Source organism: Mesoplodon densirostris, chromosome 1 (assembly GCF_025265405.1).
Source record: "Mesoplodon densirostris isolate mMesDen1 chromosome 1, mMesDen1 primary haplotype, whole genome shotgun sequence".
Taxonomy (NCBI): domain Eukaryota; kingdom Metazoa; phylum Chordata; class Mammalia; order Artiodactyla; family Ziphiidae; genus Mesoplodon; species Mesoplodon densirostris.
In genome coordinates this window covers 133,592,407-133,615,829 of record NC_082661.1, presented here as the reverse complement: position 1 = coordinate 133,615,829, position 23,423 = coordinate 133,592,407, and positions in this window count along the sequence as shown.

Here is a 23,423-nt window from a genome sequence, read left to right as displayed (position 1 = left end):
GGGGCTTTCTCTAATTGCAGTGAGTGGTGGCTACTCTTTGTTGCGGTGCACGGGCTTCTCATTGCAGTGGCTTCTCTTGTTGCGGAGCACGGGCTCTACGTGTGTGGGCTTCAGTAGTTGTGGCATGCGGGCTCAGTAGTTGTGGCTTGCGGGCTAAAGAGTGCATGCTCAGTAGTTGTGGCACACGGGCTTAGTTGCTCCACAGCATGTGGGATCTTCCAGGACCAGGGATCGAACCCATGTCCCCGTATTGGCAGGCAGATTCTTAACCACTGCGCCACCAGGGAAGCCCACTAATAATGACTTTAAGTCTCTGAGTAATTACCTTTTAAGAAACTAAAATTTTATGAGACAAAAGAAAAAGATTAATCTTCAATTAATTTAGTTTCTAATTTAATAAAAAATTATAGTTTTCAATTTATATTTCCACATAACCAGAGAAGTGATGTCTTTTATCTTGTATTTATATATGCAGTTAGTTTTTTTTTATTTCAGTTTATAACAGATATTATTGATAATAGGTAAGATGGAACTAGGTTACCGAGATATGACATAAATCAATCTCTGTTTCATTCCCTAACTCCAATGGCAGTATACATCACTTATGGTCTATTGATGATTTTAAAATAGAAAAGAAAAAATGGTCACAGTTTCTTTTAGAGTACACTGATTAAAATCCATTGTTTTAGTTAAGAATGGATGGTGAGTCCTCAAACTGGTTAAAAAATATATAACATTTAAAACTGTGACTGGTGTTTGCTTCCTAAGATACTTCAGGAATTGAAATTGAAATTACCTTTACAATGGATTCCTTTTTACCCTGAAGAAAACAAATGTAGTAGTATATCATACAATTATGCAAATACAGACCAAATAACTATCTATTCCTGAGGAACATCTGAATGCAGTTGTTAAACAAACATGAAAAGTCGAGTAGTGGTTTTTATTCTACTGTTCAAGACTTGGGAATGGTTAAGAGAGTGTTGTGGGGATCCTTTCACTGAGGTGCTTGGCATTGTCCAGTGGACCCTCTCTGGGTACTACCACACTTTAAAAGATGTACACCTTTAATTGAATTTCTATTGACTAGACTATTATTCTGTCCAGAGCCATGCAAATGATTTTTGTTTTCAGAAACACTAATAAATTGTCTGGTAGAGAATATAAACATCCATATTAAAATTCAAATTTGAACAGGTTTTAACATCTTATTGGTTTTCCCATTCATTAATTAGTTGAATAAAATCTTTGGCACGTTATTTTTTTTATTTTATGAGAGTTTTATGTTATAATAGTTATAATGTTTACAATGTTATAATATGTTAAATGTAAGTTTTATGAGTCATGATTTTACAGTTTTGAAAAATACATCTTAAAACTATGAATAGGATTTTCATGCAGACATGCATCAATAGTTTTACTGTTTTTTTTTCTATATAGAATTAAACTATTCCATGCTTATAGCAATAGGAACATACAGATATGATCTTTCTCTTCAAGTAATACTGGAGAAGAATCTAAAAAAAAAAAAACTGAGATTGAATCTCTCATTGACCTATTAGTGGCTACTTTAAGTTTGCAATTAATTAATTTTAAAATTGAGTCAGGGAGTGATCTTAAGATGGTAAAAAACAAAACAAAGTAACTGAAGCAGAGTAAGTACATTAAAAAAATAATAAAGGGAGATTAGGTTGAAAAATAGGTGGAAAAGATTTGAAGGTGTCCTAGTATCAAGGGGTAAATTTAACTAATATGTAAATAACACAAAGCTATTGGGCATTAAAAGCATGAGAGTGAAAGATACAGAATCGGTATCAAACAAAAAACCTGAGTTCAAATCTGAATTCCATCCTTTATCTGCTGTGTCACCTTGAGGAGGTTAAATAATATCCCTGAGCCATGAAGTTCCTTTATTTCTGCCTTTTGGAATTAGCATAAGGATTAAATTAGAGAATATAGAAGGATACTTTGTAAAATCTTCAGCACCATGCAGATGTTAATTATGTGTATTCATAAAAACCAAGAGAATAGCTTTTGTAACTTAAAAAACCTGTTCTTTTGGATGGGAGATTTTTAATATGTTCTCATTGTTCCTTTAGTTACATAAAGGCTAAAACTATATAATTCACTTATATATTTCTACTTTTTCCATAAATTTCTTTGAACATTTTCCAATATTATTATTACATTTTTCTGTTACCTTTGAGAATAGCATATTCCAAGAGTGCTTTCTTTCCTACCACATAATATCCAGCTAATAATTTCAGGTGCATATAACATAACTACCTATGGCTACACTACACCTTTTAACTTGATGAATATTTTTCCTAGTTTACTAAATCTTCCTGATTTTTGTCACAAAATAGAAGCAGCCTTTTATATTTTCACATATTGATTTTTATATTCAGAAAAAAAATTGAACATGAAAGACATTGATGCATATTTAGAGCCAACTCATTTTTTTTTCTGAGTGAGCTGAAATAACTAATGTCTACTTTGAAAATGTTAGATCTACATACAAAAGAGTGTTGGGAAACTTGGCAGATGTCTGTTCCTTGGCCAAAACTCCAGTTCTACCCCTTCCTCATAAGAAAGCTTTCTCTGCAACTGAAGCAATTGGCAACAGTTAGCATTATAATTCTTCAAAGGGCTACAAGTGGTTAGATGTGATTCTCTGCCTTTGTTTTTAATGAATTGCAATCCCTAGATATTTTCAAAGCAGTAATTTTCTCTGAATATCCACCTTATCATTACATATTCTCAGAAAAGTGTTAACTTGAATATATTATTTCTTCCAGAACAGCGTTGCGATTATATGGCTTTTTTTTAAAATCCACAATTAGGCTGTGGGTTCCATCACATGACGGTCATCTGGTCTACCCTTTCTGTTCTCTTTCCTTAAAACATATTTTCTAAGCATAGCACAACAAAACTTTAAAAACCAATTTAATCCTCCTTGAGTTTTTTGGTAGTGATTTTATTATTGCTTCTTAATACATTAACTATTCATTTAAAAGAAAAAGTAGGGCTTCCCTGGTGGCGCAGTGGTTGAGAGTTCGCCTGCCGATGCAGGGGACACGGGTTCGTGCCCCGATCCCGGAAGATCCCACATGCCGCGGAGCGGCTGGGCCCGCGAGCCATGGCCGCGGAGCCTGTGTGTCCGGAGCCTGTGCTCTGCAACGGGAGAGGCCACAGCAGTGAGAGGCCCGCGTACAGCAAAAAAAAAAAAAAAAAAAAAGTATGTCAGTGAAAACTATTATCAAATTTAACATCTCTAATCTGGTTTTCTCCTGAACCTCTAGCCTCCTTTTAACTAATTGTAGTCATTGGTGATTAAGCAATATTATATTCTTGTTCAAAATTTCCACCCTGATAGTAACTGCTAAATTCATATATTGCAAGGTAGCACTTCCCAGATAACGTCTCTTTTCCATCTCCTGAGAAGTGCTTTCTATGGAGAGTGGATAACAAGAAGATAGCCAGCTGTATACACACAAGAACGTCTACATTAAGCAAGCCATTCCATGCTGTAGAGACTCATCTGTCGATGCTGTGGTTTTCAAAAGCATAGTTTTCATCTTAGCATACATAGAAAAGCCTAATAAAATTGTGTCAATTAACATTTAGTTCATATAATTAATATTTATAGAACCCTGACCTTATGACTCCTTTGTAATCAACTGTTTGGGCCTGAAATTCTGAATTTGAACTCCAACCTCAATATATTTGTAATTTTGAGTAAGTTATATAAATTCTTAATTTAAAAAGTAAGGATTATAATAATGGCTGCATGTGGAGTTGTTGGGCAGAGTCCATGAGATGAAGCATTTAAGAGCTCTATAAACAGTCTGGTATTACAAGAAAATGTACTCATTCCTTTACATCATCTCAAGTCCTAATATCCTCATACTGAGATTTGTGTAGTACATAACAAAGGGATAAAGACTGACAAAAGTGATTATTCTTATATTTCCTAATGTGTGTTCCCCAGATTAATAAAATATGAGAAAAAAATATTTTAAAAATATATTATGCTAGGCAGATAAATATTTTATTTGATGTCACAAAAATGTGAATCAATATTTTCTTGATATTTTTCAGTTCATAAACATCTAAATGTTTAGTTTTATATGAGTATTGTCTTATAGAGTTATATCAATCTTTTAGAAGTTAAAAGAAAATATTGGGCTTCCCTCGTGGTGCAGTTGTTGGGAATCTGCCTGCCAATGCAGGGGACATGGGTTTGACCCCTGGTCTGGGAGGATCCCACATGCCGTGGAGCAACTGTGCCCATGAGCCACAACTACTGAGCCTGCGCGTCTGGAGTCTGTGCTCTGCAACAAGAGAGGCCATGACAGTGAGAGGCCCACGCACCGCGATGAAGAGTGGCCCCCAGCTCACCGCAACTGGAGAAAGCCCTCGCACAGAAACTTAGACCCAACACAGCCAAAAATAAATAAATAAATAAATAAATAAATTTATTAAAAAAATAAAAAAAAGAACACATTAACAGCAACATGTGACTTTTTCATTAAATAAGGCTTTGGTTTATTTTTATTGGCATTGGCTATTCCCCGACACCATTTACTCTTTTTGCTTTCAACATTTATGATGAAAGCCAGAATTCTTTTCCTTGTTCCTCTGTAGGTAAGGTGTTTAATTTTCCTTTGGTTTCCTTTCAGATTTACTCTTTGTCTCTGGTTTTATGTAACTTGAATATGATATGCATAGCTGGTTTTTAAAAATCTGTTAGCTTTGTTTTCTTAGTATTTTTTTTTTTTTGGTGTATTTGAATATCCTGAATCTGTCATTTGGTGTCTGTCATTACTTCTGGAATGTTCTCAGACTATTTCTTCAAATATTTCTTTTGCCCCATTCTCTTTTCTCTTCTGGTATTCCAATTACAAATATGCTACACATTTTGATATCTCCCCACAGCTTCTGGATATTTTTTTAAATTTATTTTTCTCTTTACATTTTAGTTTGGGAAGTTTCTATTGACCTATTTTCAAGTTCACTGATTCTTTCCTTGGCTATGTTGAGTATACAAATGAGCGTATTGAAGACATGCTTTATTTTCCTTATTGTGGTTTTCATTTCTAGCTTTTCCTCTTGATTCCTTTTTTATAGCTTTCAGGTATCTGATGACCTTGTCATTTGGCTTTGCATGTTTTCCATTTTTTGTACTAGAACATTTATCATACTAGTCATAGTTATTTTAATTTTCTTATCTGGTAATTTCAACATCTGTGTCATATCTGAGTCTGGTTCTGATTGCTCTTGTCTCTTCAGACTGTGATCTTTTCTTGCTTTTGGCATTTGTTCTATCATTTTGTTGAAAGCAGCACATGTTGTAGAGGGTAAAATATACTGAGGTAAACAGGCCTTTAGTGAGAGGATTTGAAGCTGGCCTATGTTTAATGTTTGCTGTAGTCGTAGGTACCAGAGGTTTCAAATTCCTCTAATGTCCTTGTTTTTGCTCCCCTCTTGGCTTTGGGACTACCTTTTGAATTGTTCCTCACAGTTCATGTCTTGAAGCTGTTTAGCTGTGATCCACTGCTGTAAGACTGAAGACTTACTGGTGTGGTTGTAGGGTGGGGAGGAGGAAAAGAATTCACAAACTTCCCATTAAGTTTCAGTCTTTTCAGAGGCCTGTGTCTAGGAGGTGTTTCACACTTCCCAAGAGTTTCTGTCCCTCCTCCAGGAGTAGTTTTTTTCCTTTCTTATTATTTACTCCCTTCCCTAGATAGTGTTCCCAGTCTATTACATTGAATCCCTGCCTCCTGGTGACTAGGTTTTTGTTTCCTCCTACTGTTCCCACACCTTAAGTGTGACAAGAAGACTGGAGGAACTCAGATATGAAAATGTTCCAGGACTGCCCAATGGAAAGCCTTTCTCTCTGGAGAGGAAGCTTGTGATATGGAGAAGAATCTGGGAGGGTTACACTTTGCCTACTCTTCTTCCACCCTGGCTCCACTCTCTGCTAAGTTTCTGAGGGCATTTTTCTTGGATCCTCATTCTGAGAACCTGGTGGGGTTCCTAAAGAGAAAGTTCATGAAAACATGGAGACCCCTGTGATTTCAGCCCTCAGGAATTTCTCACTCTTACTGTTGTTTGTGATCAGCCTCCAGTAGCAGCTCACTCAAATTACTGGTGAAGTAGTCCTACTATGGATTCTATTGGCTTCTGCTGCATCTAAGCAGATCTCGAGAACATGCCTGCCTCTCTAGATTTTTGTTGTAGCATTTTTCTTTTTCAACTTGAGGAGTCCAAGAAAAATCACAGTTTTCAGTTTACCTAGTTTTTATTTGTTGTAACCCTACTCTGTTCACACTACCTGATTCCCCATGTCATATGATTCACATGTAAAGATATTATGAAGTAAACTGCTTTTCATTGATGGAATTTTCACTTGCAATTTAATGATTTCAGTAACTATAAAGCTTGACTTTTGTAGCATACAAACCACTAACAGGTCACTGAACAGCGAACAACTCTTGATGTGTTTTCTTTTTCTATCCTAACTTTCTTTCCTCACGTCATTCAATGTTAAAAGAAAAAAAAGGGGGTGGGATGCCAATCAATTCCTGTTACTCCTGAATCTTTTAGTTACTAATATTGAAGTGATGTATTCTATTGTTTCTTATTGAAATGAGTGATGAATACAAAATTGGTTTTGAAACTGACGTCTGGCCAACACAATCATTGGAAATGCAAAGGTATTAATATGATACATGGCTGCAAGCTCATCTAAAATAACATATTCCAAAGGACGGGGTTTAGAGAAGAAGAAAAACCATTCTATGTGAACACTGTCATTATAATTCATCATGTTGTCCTGGACAATTAAAGGACAGTTCTGTTATTCTTTGCTTCTTACATTAAGATCCCAGTCAACTGGTCTATTTCCTTGGAGTGCTTTCTGATAAATCTTCCCCAGCAGTTTCAATTTACTTCTCTCCATTAAGCCAGGCAAATATATACAATCCAGAAAACTTGAGAAGTTGAAAAGATGGCAGGTAAAATTGTCCATGGATGATACTTCTGAGTGCAGGACTAATAGGAATTATTTCTACTCTCTGTGGTTTAGACATGATTGGAGTTGAGGGATGGAATGAGTTGGGAATAGTTAGCAGGGAAGTAAACTGGTAGGTGATTCACATCACCTCCTCAGCAAGAGATTTAAGTTGCCTAAAAATCACTTAGTGATTCTTAAGTGCCTTTTATAAACTGTCCCATTATAGTGCTAAATAATTTTCAGAATGTCTCTAGATTTCCAGTTTGGTAGTTGTCAATCACATCTTCTTTTTGTTCTTTGTTGGGCAAATGGGGCATATTCATTACATTTGTATTGCTTTCTGGCTTATAGTGGTCTTCCCATTTGAGCCAATGAACTCTTTTTAGAACACCAAAACATAACAGAAGCATATTATCTCAGACATGCATAAAAGTTATAAAGTAATTGTATATGTGAAGAAAAATATTCTTGATTTATGACTCATCCAGTTGGTCCATGAGTATCCACAGAAAACCCCCAGCTGATAAGCCACCATGGTTAAAAGATATGCGGTACCATATTAAGGAAAATCTGGCAATTATCTAGTGAACTTAAGTTAGGAAAACAGCACATTTAGATAATTCTGATGTTAAATAAAGCCACTTTTTTAGATTATCAAATGAAGGTGCAAGTTTACATATTAGACTTCAATAATAATATTCTTATATTATATAAAATAAATACTTAGATCAAATTCTAATTTAGAGAATGACATCCTTTGTGTTTGTTAACCATCTGTAATATTATTTCCTTCTAAAATAATTGTCTTCTCTCTGACATCCAAAAGCATTCCAAAATTTTTCCTTCATAATGATGTCTACAGGCTAAAATAAATATTACTAGTTAATTATCCTATTATATGCTAGATGATTAACATACTTCAGTTCATTTAAGCATTAGCACCCATTAGCTTATTGATGAGGAAACTGAGAAACAGAAATATTGGGCTCCATTTAGCAAGCAGCTTATCTGAGATTGGAAGCTGAGTTATTCTGCCACATCATGATACCCTTATGCAAACTTCCTTGGCTATCCTGTTTCACAGATGGATACTCAGGATATGGAAAGTCACAAACCAAGAGAGAAATAGGTAGCTTTTTAATACAGAGTAAGTGTCTATGCTGTTTCTTACTCCACATAAAGGGTTATAAGAAATTGAGTTTGGAAGAAGTGTACCACTGGATTTCTTTGTGTGGTGAAAGTAGGACACTTTGTTTTGTGTTGGTAGGACATTGTGTGTTCGTTTAAAAACATACAAACAAGCCAAAAGTGTGTTTAGTCTTAATTGAATGATGCTGCCATTGACAACTCCACAATCCTTGCAAAACTTTTCTAGAAGCCTCTTTATATTGCATAACATGGTAGAAATGACCTAGGCAAATACATTACTTCTTTTATTACAGAAATGTATGATATCAAGGATCCATTTTCACTCTGAGATTTTAAAGTAAGCATAGAGATAACAGTAAGATATGTACAAACATGAGTGATAGATTGAGTTGTCTAACAACCAGCCTCAAGCAGAAAAAAAACAACTGACTTGAACAAAGGATCTCAGCAGAGGGAGATTTATGTTATTCAGCTGAATTACATTCCTTTATAGACTGCTGCAGATGGGTTTCAGGAAAAGCAGCCATCTATCCGATTTAAATAGACTGCATGCTAGTACTATAGATGTAACATTAATTCATTGTCGGGAGTTGCTGTAGGCATAGAACTAGCTTTGTTCTTTGACAGTCTCCCCCAGTTTAAATAGGAATGCCATTTACCAGGGTGTCAAAATAAGTAGGGCTCATATAACACTATAATCAAGTTGCAGTGACATTACATATTTTAGCCTCAATATTGAAAATGGTTATGTCAGCGGAGACTTACAATCTGCAGAACTCTGCTGACCCCTGAGAGCCACTTGTAATTTATCAGGTGGTTATTGTCTTCTATGTGTCAATAATAATACTGGTATCTTTAATTTGTGCTGCATATTATAGTTATGATGCTAATAATCTTTTCTGTATACTCTCTAATTCTTTATGTTTGTGAAATACATATTATTATCTTAGATTTAGGGATAATAAAATTGCACAGGAGATGTTAAATGAGTCTCTCAAGCTTATACAATCAGAAAGTGATAAGCCTAGAATTCAAATACAGATATCCTGATTCCAATGCCAATAGTCTTTCCATGGCACTGTGTTAGGTAATCTGGAATGGAGTTACAATAAATGAAGTATATGATGGAGTATGGAGTATATTAAAATTTCAGTTGTGCGTAAACTGTGCATACAAACAACCGTAATAGGAACTGTGAGGGCAGGTATTAAGTCTTGCAACTTCCTTGAAGCATATCTTGTGTCTCTGTTATTCATCTAGTTGTGGCAGAAAGGGATAGTGCTACCACAAAACAACCCATGGGCAAACTTCCCTCAATAGCTCAGAATAATTAGAAACCAGGCTTTAATTCTGAATACTAACAGAGATGTTATGTTCAATCCTATGTTACTAAATATGCACTAAGCTGCCTACAGGTAGGCCACACACAATCTAACAATCTATGTGCAAGCATTCTAGATCTCTTTTACATGTACAGGGTCTGAGAGGAGTGGGAACATATTTAGCCAATATGTTCAGGCATTTACCACTACTACTTGTTTGGAATGCTGCTAATGTTAAGACAACCCCCCGCCCCCCCCCCCCCCCAAAAAAAACCAAAAGAAACAGAAAACCTTGAACAGTTTTATGTTAGAAAAGGTACAGAGTTCACCTGAAATGTTTTCAAAGAGTATGAGAGTCTGATATCCATAAAGTGTACATTTTCTAAAATTAGATGGATCAGATGTTTTACATTTTAAACCATTAATGATTCAGTATCTGCATTTCCAATTCAAATGGCAGCATATTGTCTTCACTCCACTCTCCCTTTACAAAGAGACTATCTGTCAACATTTAATGACATACAGACACCTCTCAACCTGCAGTTTCAGTCTCCAATGACTCTGTATTAATGAGGAAGTATCAACACTTGAATGCAAAGCCTCTCTTAGGATGCATGGTGGCCAGAATGATGAAATAGTTCTTTTGTAGATAATCAGTGGATTGGAAAGAAAGAAATACTTATTCTGCCCAGTTAAGTAATAATCTTAAAGTATTCTAGTACCTAATAAAAACATATAGCCTGGTTAGAATTTTATGGGAATGACTTCATTTTAAAAAGAGGCAACTGGGGCTTCCCTGGTGGTGCAGTGGTTGAGAGTCTGCCTGCCAATGCAGGGGACACGGGTTCGTGACCTGGTCCGGGAGATCCCACATGCCGCAGAGCGGCTGGGCCCGTGAGCCATGGCCGCTGAGCCTGCGCGTCTGGAACCTGTGCTCCGCAACAGGAGAGGTCACAACAGTGAGAGGCCCGCGTACTGAAAAAAAAAAAAAAAAAAGAGGCAACTGGATCAAGTTTTAAAATAGGTTCATCGAGGGTGGAAACAGTCCAGGTTTTTTGTTTGTTTGATTGTTTTTGTTTTTTCCACAGCATGTTTATATGTAGCTCATTGTATAACATAATATACAACTCTGATATTCTTTTTTGATCAATAAAACATAAGTAAGGTATGTAAAATAAAACATTAACATATTACTTAAACATATCTTTCAAAAATTTGAAAGAAAATCATAGAACTTTGATTATTAGGAATAAGCCAAATATGCACATCCCACTCTTTTTTAACTGACCTCTGTCATTTCTTTAACTCTTCTACTTATGCCTAAAGCCAGATTCAAACAATTTCCCAGGTGCTATATAATTTTGAATTCAAAAAGTATTTATCAAACAGTTTTATATTCCAAAAACTGTGCCAGGTATTTGAGAGTTTTTTTTTAAAGTAGGACTTTTTCTAGGCCCTCAAGAAGCAGCTCACAATATTACTCTAAGAAGACATATGCCCATCACATAATACAAGGAAAAAATGTGGTCACATTTCAAATTTGTGAGAGAAAGAATAAGTACAATGTAAATTACTCAGGAGAAAGATGAGATAGAGAACACTGAAGTTCAATTTTATTCCTTAGTTGACTTCTCTTTACTATTCCCTATTTCCTATGCAAACTTTCTTTGCTTTGCATGCATTCAAGGAAAGTAAATAATTAAAGTCTTTCTCCGAGCTATAAAGAAAAAGTAACAGATTGGTTTGTATACACACAACACACACATACACATGTATCATTCTACAATCATATGTATGATTGGGTGATCATTCTTATAGTATATTAAATCCATACAAATTAATGCCTCTATTTACCGAAGATAATCACAAATTTATTGAAAATAGTGTCTGTGAGAGAGTTATAATTTTTAATTATAATTAAATATAGCCTGAAAATTACTTTATTTCATGGTGTCTCTGAATACACACTCACAAATGCAATATACCATTGTATATTACATGTATGTATAAATCTAACATATGTAGACATATCTATCCATATCCATATATTTTATGTATCTGTATGTGTGGGTGTATTTCTTTATCCTGAAAGACCAATTCTTCACTTAACCTTAGAGATCAAAACATTACCTAGAAGTCTTGATAAAACTTAAGTCAAAAAGCATAACAAAGTAGAAGTAAACTAATGATGGGCAAAAGTCATCGGTAATTGCTTATAAATATTAGTTTTTCAATTAACACAACATTTGCAAACTATCAGTACCACTTTCCGTATCATTTTCACTGAAATGAGCCTCTGAAATAACAGGAAAACTCTCTTTTTTGTTCTCTGGTATAAGCAACTCTTTGGAAGTGAATTAAGTAAACATGAGCCTTGTGCATTTGATAAATATGTATGTCTTATTTCTCCTTTCCCACTGCTTTTCATCCAGCTGCAGCTGGGAACCAAGCAATAAATACTATTTATTTATTTTAATAGTATGCTTAGTGAAAGTATTACCAATATTTCCTAAGCTTAAAAACATCCCAAATGCATTTTACTGTTAGGCTCAGCATTTTCATAGTAATTTACAACTTAAAAAGGGTAAACTCTATTACTCTATGTCAAACCAACAACTGGGTAAGTGCAGAATGTTACCTTATGAAGTATGACCAAATTTATTGTTGCAGTCATTAGTATATATTGATTCTGTTTATAACAACCCAAAGGGAATAGTAAACCTATTATGCTGGTGTTTGGTCTCTTTGTCTGAAAGGAGCCAAACTCGGCACTGCCAAGTTTCAAGCAATGTCCAATTAGTGCAGCAATCAATGCAGCTCCTTTTCCTTTGGTTATTTTTAATACAACTAGTCAGTGACATGAACTTCAAGATCTTGTATCTCACAATCACATCTGAGCAACGTTTCTGCTCTTATGCAAAGGCAACTTCACTTGATCACCATTTGAAGTCAGACTTTCCCTGTGTGAAACCATTTGTTTATCTCTTTTGTCTTCTATACAAAACAGCATTCAAATTTACAATACTGCTATGCCCTAGGTAGATTCTTATAGGTTCTTTTATTTCTATATCCTAGGCTTCAACATTTTACATTCATGATAACTTGGATGGGTTCCCATTAAATCCTGGTAAAAATATTTGGTAGTCAATTGTCAGACTCCGGGTTTTCTCTTTATAATAGAAAATAATTGTACACCTGAAATATATACAAGTTTATTCATCAATTATACCTCAACAATGCCTTTAAAAATCCAAAACAAACAAACAGAAAAGAGAATATATGGCTGAGAATATATATAACATAATATATGTTATGGGCGGAGGGACTTCCCTAGTGGCACAGTACTTAACAATCTGCCTTCCAATGCACGGGACACAGGTTCAAGCCCTGGTCTGGGAAGATCCCATGTGCCACGGAGCAACTAAGTCCATGTGCCACAACTACTGAACCCCACGTGCCTAAAGCCCATGCTCTGCAACAAGAGAAGTCACTGCAATGAGAAGCCCGCATACTACAATGAAGAGTAGCCCCCGCTTGCTGCAGCTAGAGATAAACTGCATGCAGCAGCAAAGACCCAATGCAGCCAAAAATAAATAAATAAATTTATTTTTTTAAAGGTGTTATGGGCTGAATTGTGTCCCCCCAAAATTCATATGCTGAAGTCCCAACTCCTAGTACTTCAGTATGTACCTGTATTTGGAGATATGGTCTTTAAAGCAATAATTAGGTTAAAAGGAGGCCTTTAGGGTGGGGCCATATTCCAATATATCTGGGGTGGCAACAGTGGCACTTGTGTGTGTAGAAGGATGACCATGTGAAGCGGCAGAAAGTGGGCAGCCATCTGCAAACCAGAGAAAGAGGCTTCAGAGGAAACAAGACTTGCTCTCACCTTGATCTTGGACTTCAGCCTCCAGAATTGTGAGAAAAATAATTTTTATAGTTTAAACCAAAAAGAAGAAAGAAAGGAAAGAAAGAAAGAAAAAAGAAAGGAAGGAAGGAAGGAAGGAAGGAAGGAAGGGAGGGAGGGAGGGAGGGAGGGAGGAAGGGAGGAAAATCAAATTGTAAGCCTTTGAAGAGAGGACAGCTCTTGCTATCACTTCCATACCAAGAAAGTCTTTCTTCTACCAATGTTGTTTGTTCTTCCCAAAAGGAGAATACTTTTCTGATTGTAAGGTTAAGGAACACTGATCCACCTTTACTAGTGGGCAAGTTCACAGAGCTAGGTTTCTTTAGTTGTACTGAAACATGAACATGAACTTTACTCTTTCACTTTATCATATGACCAGTGAGAAGATAAAAGATCTTAACATTTGAATTTGGGCTTAAGGGGATGCAGAGTCTCTCATCTCCCTTTGGGCTGTGGCATGTTTCACAGAGCTCTGCATTGAAGTAGTTAAGTCCTGCCTCCTAACTTCTATCATTCCATGTATATAACAAACCTAAATAGTCATATAACAAATGAGTGACTAGACCAAGGCAAAATTTCATCATTTTGGAGCCTCTCGTCATAAAATTCATTTATATATATATATCATATAATTAAAATCTAACCTATACCCCACCCCAAATAAAACCCACATCTGAGATAACAATTTGAATGTAAACAATGTTGTATCTTTTATCCAGAGGCATGACAATGTTTTGAATCACTATCAATTAGAATAATGAGGAATTGGCAAGTTATATCCTATAGGACAAATCCTGCCTGAACCTGTTTCTGTAAATAAAGTTTTATTTGAACATGGCTCTGCTCACTAGTTTCTACAGTTTACGGCTACTTTTGCATTAAAAGGGCACAATTGAGGAGTTAAGACAGAGATGATGTATCCTACAAAACAAGAAAATTTACCATCTGGCTAACAGTAAGTTTACTGACTCCTGGACTCTGTCATACTTTATATAATGATACATATTATAACTCTTAGAATAGCCCCTAATAGTAGTAGGTCCCTATATACAGTAGCCACTAAAGTTCAATGGATTGAATTATGAATCTAATATAAATATTTCATGTAAACTTTATAAATGAGGGAAACTCTGCCTTAGAGACAGAGTTTGATCAAACTTTCTTTGCTCTCTCCTCCCTCTCTTTCTCCCTTCCTTCCCTTCTCCTTTCTCTTCTCTCAGGTGTAAAAGGAGGAAATATAATAGCAATGACTATCCTCCTTGAATGAAACTTGCAGAAATGTCTGCCACCACAGGCAGAGACTACCCCCTCAAGCATGTTAGCAAACCAGTCTCACTAGGAACACCTCAGGGAGCTAGTCTGGGCTGAGTCCCCACACATTCTTATAAACTGTCCTGTACCTGCTTGCTCTTACCGTTCTCAGTTTTCACTGTGAGCCTCGGCTTTGTTGTAAACACCTTTGTCACAAGCATTTTTGGCACATACTAATTGGCCATAAGGCAATTTTGTTGTGAACCATAAAATAACTGGTTAACAATTTTTTAGTTTGATAGTTTGGTTTCAACTGGTTGAAATGTGTTTAATATTTTTTCCAGTTAGCAATATTATTGATGGCTTTACTGAGCTGACAGAAGATGATGAATCACCTCAAGAGTTGGTTTCTTATTTTGAAACATACTACATTGGAGGTTAAAGAGGCTGAGGGCCTGGAAGGCACAGAGTTGAACCCATGTTTCCCAGAGAACTTTGGAACATCTATCAATGGACATCTGAATGTATCCAAGAACAAACAACAGTATAGAGACGTTCACAACTCAATACAAGACTCAATTACAAATATGTATCCTAGTGTTTGGGAAACAATATCTCTATTAATGAAGGAAGAAATTTTAGTGAACAAGAAAAAGCATGTTGCCAAATGATAAGACAAGCAAAAAAATGTATAAAATACTATGAACAACAGACTTGGAAGACAAGAGCTTAGGTATGATCCACAAAATAAAATAATTCTTTGTTCAGTATTGCCATGAATCTACACACATTTTATTTTATTTTTATTTATTTATTTATTTATTTTTGCAGTACGTGGGCCTCTCACTGTTGTGGCCTCTCCCATTGTGAGCACAGGCTCCGGATGCGCAGGCTCAGTGGCCATGGCTCACAGGCCCAACCGCTCCACGGCATGTGGGATCTTCCCAGACTGGGGCACGAACCCGTGTCCCTTGCATTGGCAGGTGGACTCTCAACAACTGTGCCACCAGGGAAGCCCTACACACATTTTAAATGTCTTCAAATATTTTGTATTTCATAATAAAAGTCTTTTTAATTCTGTTATTCATTTTTCATGTTTCATTATGTCCTTTTTAAGGTCCCTCTTTTATTTTTCATTATTTTATCTCCTACGGCAAAATTAACTTACAGCTAATTAGTTATGCAGTGAAAATATTTGGGGCAAAAATGCTTGTGGCAAAGACACTTATGACAAAGATACCAGACTACACTTCTCCTCTTATCACTCTAGTTACTCTACCTTTTGTGAAATAAAATGCCTCAACAAATGCTTAAGTAGGAGTCACTGCCATTGTCAATTTCATGGACTCATGAGATGGCTAATTTATGAATTTAAATCCTGCATAGGTGGTCATACTGAATTGCAACTTTTGTTCACATTTGATTTATCAGTTCATGTTACACAGCTTTAATATTCTTCACAGGAGAAGCACTAAAAGATAAAGAGAGCTAGTAGGAAATGAGGAGGATGAAAAGTGGAAAGAATAAGATTATTAAGAATGCTATAGCTATAGTATTTTAAAAAATACTGTGTGCAAACATAGAAGAAATAATTACTTCTTCCCAATACACTGCATCAATTTTCCTACTTCTCAAAATAAATTGTCACAAACAATTTGTCTTTTCTCTGTTGTATCATTTGGATGTTTATTTTCCTACATGGTTATATTAAGTTCTTGAATCATTTAATTTTAAATAAATCCATTATGTCCGTTTTCATTATAGTAGTGTATATGCATAATAAATTCAACTAAAAATTAAACTAAAGAATCAAAAGAGACAAACACAGACATGAGGCCAAGTATTAGCCCAGCAGAGTTGATTGGAAGTTGTCATAAACATTTCCAAAGTGAAAAAGCAGGGAAGTTGCTAATCACAAACTCCAAAAATTCACAAACTTTACATATTTAACCATATTCTTTCTCTACTTACTTAGTCTTTGATTTTACAACAATGAATGAAAAATTTTCGAAGTGTAAACATTGTCTCTAGAGTACTCTTATTTGTTATAAACTGTTATAAGTGGTACTAATTTGTTCAACAACTTCTAAGCAACAGGAAAATATACCAATTCTTAAGTTTTTAAAGTCCTGGGAGAAGTGTTTAAATGCTACTTTTAACAGCTCTTTGAAAATTGATGCATGAATATTATAATTTAAAGCATTCTCTACTGCACAATTCAAGCAAGCCTCTATGACCATGTTTATCATTTAAATCACAAAAGGCATGCACCATTTACATGGCTTTGTATATACTTATAGACTTCCAAAGGAATGGGGGGAGATGGGAGAGGGCAGGGAGTGGGTGGGGGTCTATTATGTAACTGACTATGAACAGATTTCATTAATATGGAAAATGCTGAAATTCACAGTCAATGTATTCCCACTGTGTATCTGGAAAACAGAGTGCTTTGGTTAAACATATTTTCAAAATGAAACAACAACAACAAAAGCAGGTGAGTATTTTAGAAAAAAATTAAAATCTATATTCCATCTGACTCTTTTCCCAATTGTTTCTCCATTATACTGTGAAATAAGGGATGTTGTTCACCATTCATTTCTACAAGGGTTAAGTCCTTAGCCACTGCAGTCACTGACCTACAGTACACCCTGGAAGGATGCCAGCAGGGCAAAGAGCAGGATGAGGCACTCTGTGCTCTAGGAAAACAGGCAAAACAAGCCCTTAGATAGTCACGTATATTTCAGAAGACATTTTTTTATGAACCTGAATTCTTGCACCTTCCCATACTTAGAAAAACACTCAAATCATTAACTGAGATATCTGTTCCTTGTGACTAGCAGCAACCTTCTACTAAGGTGTATGCTGAATTGTAAGTAACTCCCCAACCAAAATCACATATATTCTGACCTCTCTTCCTACCTTTTCAGAGCAGTTTCTCAGAGCTGAGAGGCTATCTGCCAGACTATACTCCTCAGTAAGTCCCTGAATTAAATTGAACTCACAGCTCTCATGTTGTGCGTTTCTTACTGACAATATATTTACTATATGTTATGAATGGAAAAGAGAAATAAAGTAATATTTATTAATATTATATTGCTCGTGATACATTTTCAAGTGAAATATGAATTTACAAATAAAATTTTGGTGTGAAAGTGTAAAAATTCTAAAAAGTTCTCAAATGTAATTTTTTAGAAGATACTTTTTTGGGCCTCTTAAACATATCTTATCCAACTGTTCATTCAACATAGCATTCTCTAGGATGCTTGCACAATATTTACATTATTTCAACTGCATGTTTAAATATGGTGATGGTGCCTCTTTAAAAGGACACCAGTATATAGTGTAACTGGTACCATACATCAGGGATCCAGACAGTTCTCCTATCATCCCATTTCCAAATGTTCCTAATCTTTAGGTCTTACAGCACTATCAAAACTAACATGCCATACTGAGCCAGAAGAAGTGAAATGGAGTAAGACCCTGTGGGGTCCTCTCTGGTAAAAATCCTTTCCATGTCCCCCATTTCTTATTTGCAGGAAAAAGGCTTCAGCGTTCTAGACCTTCCCTGAGTTCCAAAGGGCAGATTCAAACAGTTCCTAATCAAGGAAGGGGGGAAGAATACAGAAACAAGGGAGGAACAGTCAAGAAAAAATAGTACAGTCTAGGGGCAGGGGCCTGGTTCCTCGGTTCCTCCTCAAGTAATATATATAACAATATATTTCAGTTCTTCTGCAGGAACTAAGGTCCTCACACTGGTGGAGGATGGTAACTTCAGGCTGAGCACAAAATTCCTGGAACATCACCCTATTACCTCACACCAATCAATCAGAAGAAAAGTCATGCAGCCTGCAGTCCTCATCCCAAACTTTGCCTAAAAAACGTCTCCTCATAAACGCGTCAGGGAGTTTGAGATTTTTTGCACATGAGCCACCTGTTCTCCTTGCTTGGCCCTGCAATAAACCTTTCTCTGCTCCAAACTGACATTTCAGTTTGTTTGCCCTCACTGTGCATCAAGCACAGGAACGTGCATTTAATAACATAAGTCTGTATCAAGTTAGCTCATTTACTTTCTTTTTTTTGAAACAAATAGATTTCTGCTAATCCTACATATATGAACATCTGTATATTTCACTATTCAGGCATATATAAGATTTGTATTATAAGTGAACAAAGCTATCACAGTTTCTTCTCAGCTTGTTATGAAACACAAGTTCACATGCCCAACACAGAGTGAATTTTTAACTCACACCCTAATCTACAGAGAATACAAAAGGTCACCAATACCTTGAGTCTGCATCAGAATCACAGTATGGTAGTCCTTGCCAACATTTCATGGTTGCTGGACATAAGTAAATATTTGATTGATAAAATATACTTAATGCTAGAGAAGAATGACTTATGCCCACAAGAGGTGTAATAGTATAGCCCAAGGAGGCAGTTGCAAGTGAGAAATTTATTTGAATTCTCATTTTATCTTAAAAGTTTATATATATATATATATATATATATATATATATATTTTACTTTGCTTAGTCTTTTATTTGGTCTTTCAATCACACAGCAAACGTTTACAAAAGATCTACTTCATTCCAGACAGTGTTGTATACACTGGGAAGAGAAGTAAATAAAACCAATCAGTCTAGTGTAAGAAGAGATGTGTCCATCAACAGCATCATCACCATCATCATCATGGAGAGAGCTAAGGGTAAAATTAGAAATATATGCAAAGAACAATAGTAACATGATCAAAGAAGAAAGGAATGAAATATGTGTGAACTACTTTTTCTGTTCTGTTCCTTTTAATGCCAGGTCCCCACATTTATCTATAATAAAAGAACCCTCTAACAATGCTAATTAGCAAAACTGAGACCTATTATAACTTCTTTACTTTTTTTGGGGGGGAGGTCTTCCCGAACCAGGGCTCAAACCCATGTCCCCTGAACTGTCAGGCAGATTCTTAACCACTGCACCACCAGGGAAGTCCTGGACAATGGATCTTTTTTTTTTTTTTAACTTATTTTATTGAGGTCTAGTTGATCTACACAATTGTGTTAACTTCTACTGTCCAGCAAAGTGATTCAGTTAGACCTATACACATATTCCTTTTCATATTCTTTTCCATTATGGAATATCACAGGTTCCCAAATATAGTTCCCTGTACTATACAGCAGGACCCTATTTTTTATCCATTCTATATATACTGGTTTACATCTGCTAGTCCCAAACTCCTAATCCATCCCTTCTCCAGCACCTCCCCCTGGGCAACCACAAGTCTGTTCTCTGTCTGTGAGTCTATTTCTGTTGCATAGATAAGTTCATTTGTATCATACTTTATTTTATTATTTATTTATTTTTTATACAGCAGGTTCTTATTAGCTATCCATTTTATATATATTAGTGTATATATGTCAATCCCAATCTCCCAATTCATCACACCACCACCCACAACCAGCCACTTTCCCCCCTTGGTGTCCACTCGTTTGTTCTCTACATCTGTGTCTCTATTTCTGACGTGAAAACTGGTTCATCTGTACCATTTTTCTAGTTTCCACATATATGTGTTAATATATGCTATTTGTTTTTCTCTTTCTGACTTACCTCCCTCTGTACGACAGTCTCTAGCTCCACCCACGTCTCTACAAATGACCCAATTTTGTTCCTTTTTATGTCTGAGTAATATTCAATTGCATACATGTACCACATCTTCTTTATCCATTTGTCTGTCGATGGGCATTTAGGTTGCTTCCATGACGTGCCTACTGTAAATAGTGCTGCAATGAACATTGAAGTGCATGTGTCTTTTTGAATTATAGTTTTCTCTGGGTATGTGCCCAGTAGTGGGATTGCTGGGTCATATGGTAATTTTATTTTAATGAACCTCCATACTGTTCTCCATAGTGGCTGTATCAATTTACATTCCCATCAACAGTGCAGGAGGATTCCCTTTTCTCCACACCCTCTCAAGCATTTGTTGTTTGTAGATTTTCTGATGATGCCCATTCTAACTGGTGTGAGGTGAAACCTAATTGTAGTTTTGATTTGCATTTCTCTAATAATTAGTGATGCTGAGCAGCTTTTCATGTGCTTCTTGGCCATCTGTATGTCTTTGGATAAATGTCTATTTAGGTCTTCTGCCCATTTTTTGATTGGGTTATTTCTTTTTTTTAATATTGAGCTGCATGAGCTGTTTATATATTTTGGAGATTAATCCTTTCTCTGTTGATTCATTTACAAATATTTTCTCCCTTTCTGAGTGTTGTCTTTTCATCTTGTTTGAAGTTTCCTTTGTATTGCAAAAGCTTTGAAGTATCATTAGGTCCCATTTGTCTATTTTTGTTTTTATTTCCATTTCTCTAGGAGGTGGATCCAAAAAGATCTTGCTGTGATTTATGTCAAAGAGTATTCTTCCTATGTTTTCCTCTAAGAGTTTTATAGTGTCTGGTCTTACATTTAGGACTTTAATCCATTTAGAGTTTATTTTTGTGTATGGTGTTAGGGAGTGTTCTAATTTCATTCATTTACATGTAGCTGTACAGTTTTTCCAGCACCACTTATTGAAGAAGCTGTCTTTTCTCCACTGTATATTCTTGCCTCCTTTATCAAAGATAAGGTGACCATTAGTGTATGGGTTTATCTCTGCGCTTTCTATCCTGTTCCATTGATCTATATTTCTGTTTTTGTGCCAGTACCACATTGACTTGACTACTGTACCTTTGTAGTATAGTCTGAAGACAGGGAGTCTGATTCCTCCAGCACCATCTGTTTCCCCTTAAGACTGCGTTGGCTATTAGGGGTCTCTTGAGTCTCCATACAAATTTTAAGATTGTTTGTTCTAATTCTGAAAAAAAAATGTCATTAGTATTTTGATAAGGATTGCATTGAATCTATAGAGAGCTTCGGGTAGTTTAATCAATTTCAAAATGTTGATTTTCCAATCCAAGAACATGGTATATATCTCCATCTGTTTGTATCACAGTTAATTTCTTTCATCAGTGTCTTATAGTTTTCTGCCTACAAGTCTCTTGTCTCCTTAGGTAGGTTTATTCCTAGGGATTTTATCCTTTTTGTTACAATGATAAATGGGAGTGTTTCCTTAATTTCTCTTTCAGATTTTTCATCATTATTGTATAGGAATGCAAGAGAAATATGTGCCTTAATTTTGTATCCTGCAACTTTACCAAATTCATTGAGTAGCTCTAATAGTTTTCTGGTGGCATCTTTAGGTTTCTCTATGATAGTATCATGTCATCTGCAAACAGTGATAGTTTTACTTCTTCTTTTCCAATTTGTATTAATTTTATTTCATTTTCTTCTCTGATTGCCATGGCTAGGACTTCCAAAACTATGTTGAATAATAGTGGTGAGAATGGACATTCTTGTCTTGTTCCTGATCTTTGTGGAAATGCTTTCAGTTTTTCACCATTGAGAATGATGTTTGCTGTGTGTTTGTTGTATATGGCCTTTATTATGTTAAGGAAATTTCCCTGTATGCCCACTTTCTGGAGGGTTTTTATCATAAATTGGTGTTGAATTTTGTCAAAAGCTTTTTCTGCATCTACTGAGATGATAGTATGGTTTTTATTCTTCAATTTATTAATGTGGTGTATCACAATGCTTGATTTGCATATATTGAAGAATCTTTGTATCCCTGGGATAAATCCCACTTGATTATGGTGTATGATCCTTTTAATGTGTTGTTGGATTCTGTTTGCTAGTATTTTGTTGAGGATTTTTGCATCTATATTCATCAAGGTTATTGGTCTCTAATTTTCGTTTCTTGTAGTATCTTTGCCTGGTTTGGTATCAGGGTGATGGTGGCCACATAGAATAATTTTAGGAGTATTCCTTCCTCTGTACTTTTTTGGAAGAGTTTCAGAAGGTTGTGTGTTAGGTTTTCTCTAATTGTTTTATAGAATTCACCTGTGAAGCCATCTGGTCCTGGACTTTTGTTTGTTGGAAGATTTTTAATCACACTTTCAATTTCATTACTTGTGATTGGTCTGTACATATTTTCTATTTCTTCCAGGTTCAGTCTTGGAAGATTATACCTTTCTAAGAATTTGTCCATTTCTTTCAGGTTGTTCTATTTATTGGCATAGAGTTGCTTGTTTTAGTTTCTTAGGAAGCTTTGTATTTCTGTGGTGTCTGTTGTAACTTCTCCTTTTTCATTTCTAATTTTATTGATTTGAGTCCTCTCCTTCTTTTTCTTTTTTTTTTTTTTTTTTTTTTTTTTTTTTGCGGTATGCGGGCCTCTCACTGTTGTGGCCTCCCCCGTTGCGGAGCACAGGCTCCGGACGCGCAGGCTCCGGACGCGCAGGCTCAGCGGCCATGGCTCACGGGCCCAGCCGCTCCGCGGCATATGGGATCCTCCCAGACCGGGGCACGAACCCGTATCCCCTCCATCGGCAGGCGGACTCTCAACCACTTGCGCCACCAGGGAGGCCCTCCTTTTTCTTGATGAGTCTGGCTAATGGTTTATCAATCTTGTTTATCTTCTCAAAGAAGCTTTTAGTTTTATTGATCTTTGCTATTGTTTTCTTTGTTTCTATTTCATTTATTGCTGCTCTGATCTTTATGATTTCTTACCTTTTACTATTTTTGGTTTTGTTTGTTCTTCTTTCTCTAATTTCTTTAGGTGTAAGTTTAGATTGTTTATTTGAGATTTTTCTTGTTTCTTGAGGTAGGCTTGTATTGCTATATACTTCCCTCTTAGAACTGCTTTTGCTGCATCCCATAGGTTTTGGATCATTGTGTTTTCATTGTATTTTGTGTCTAA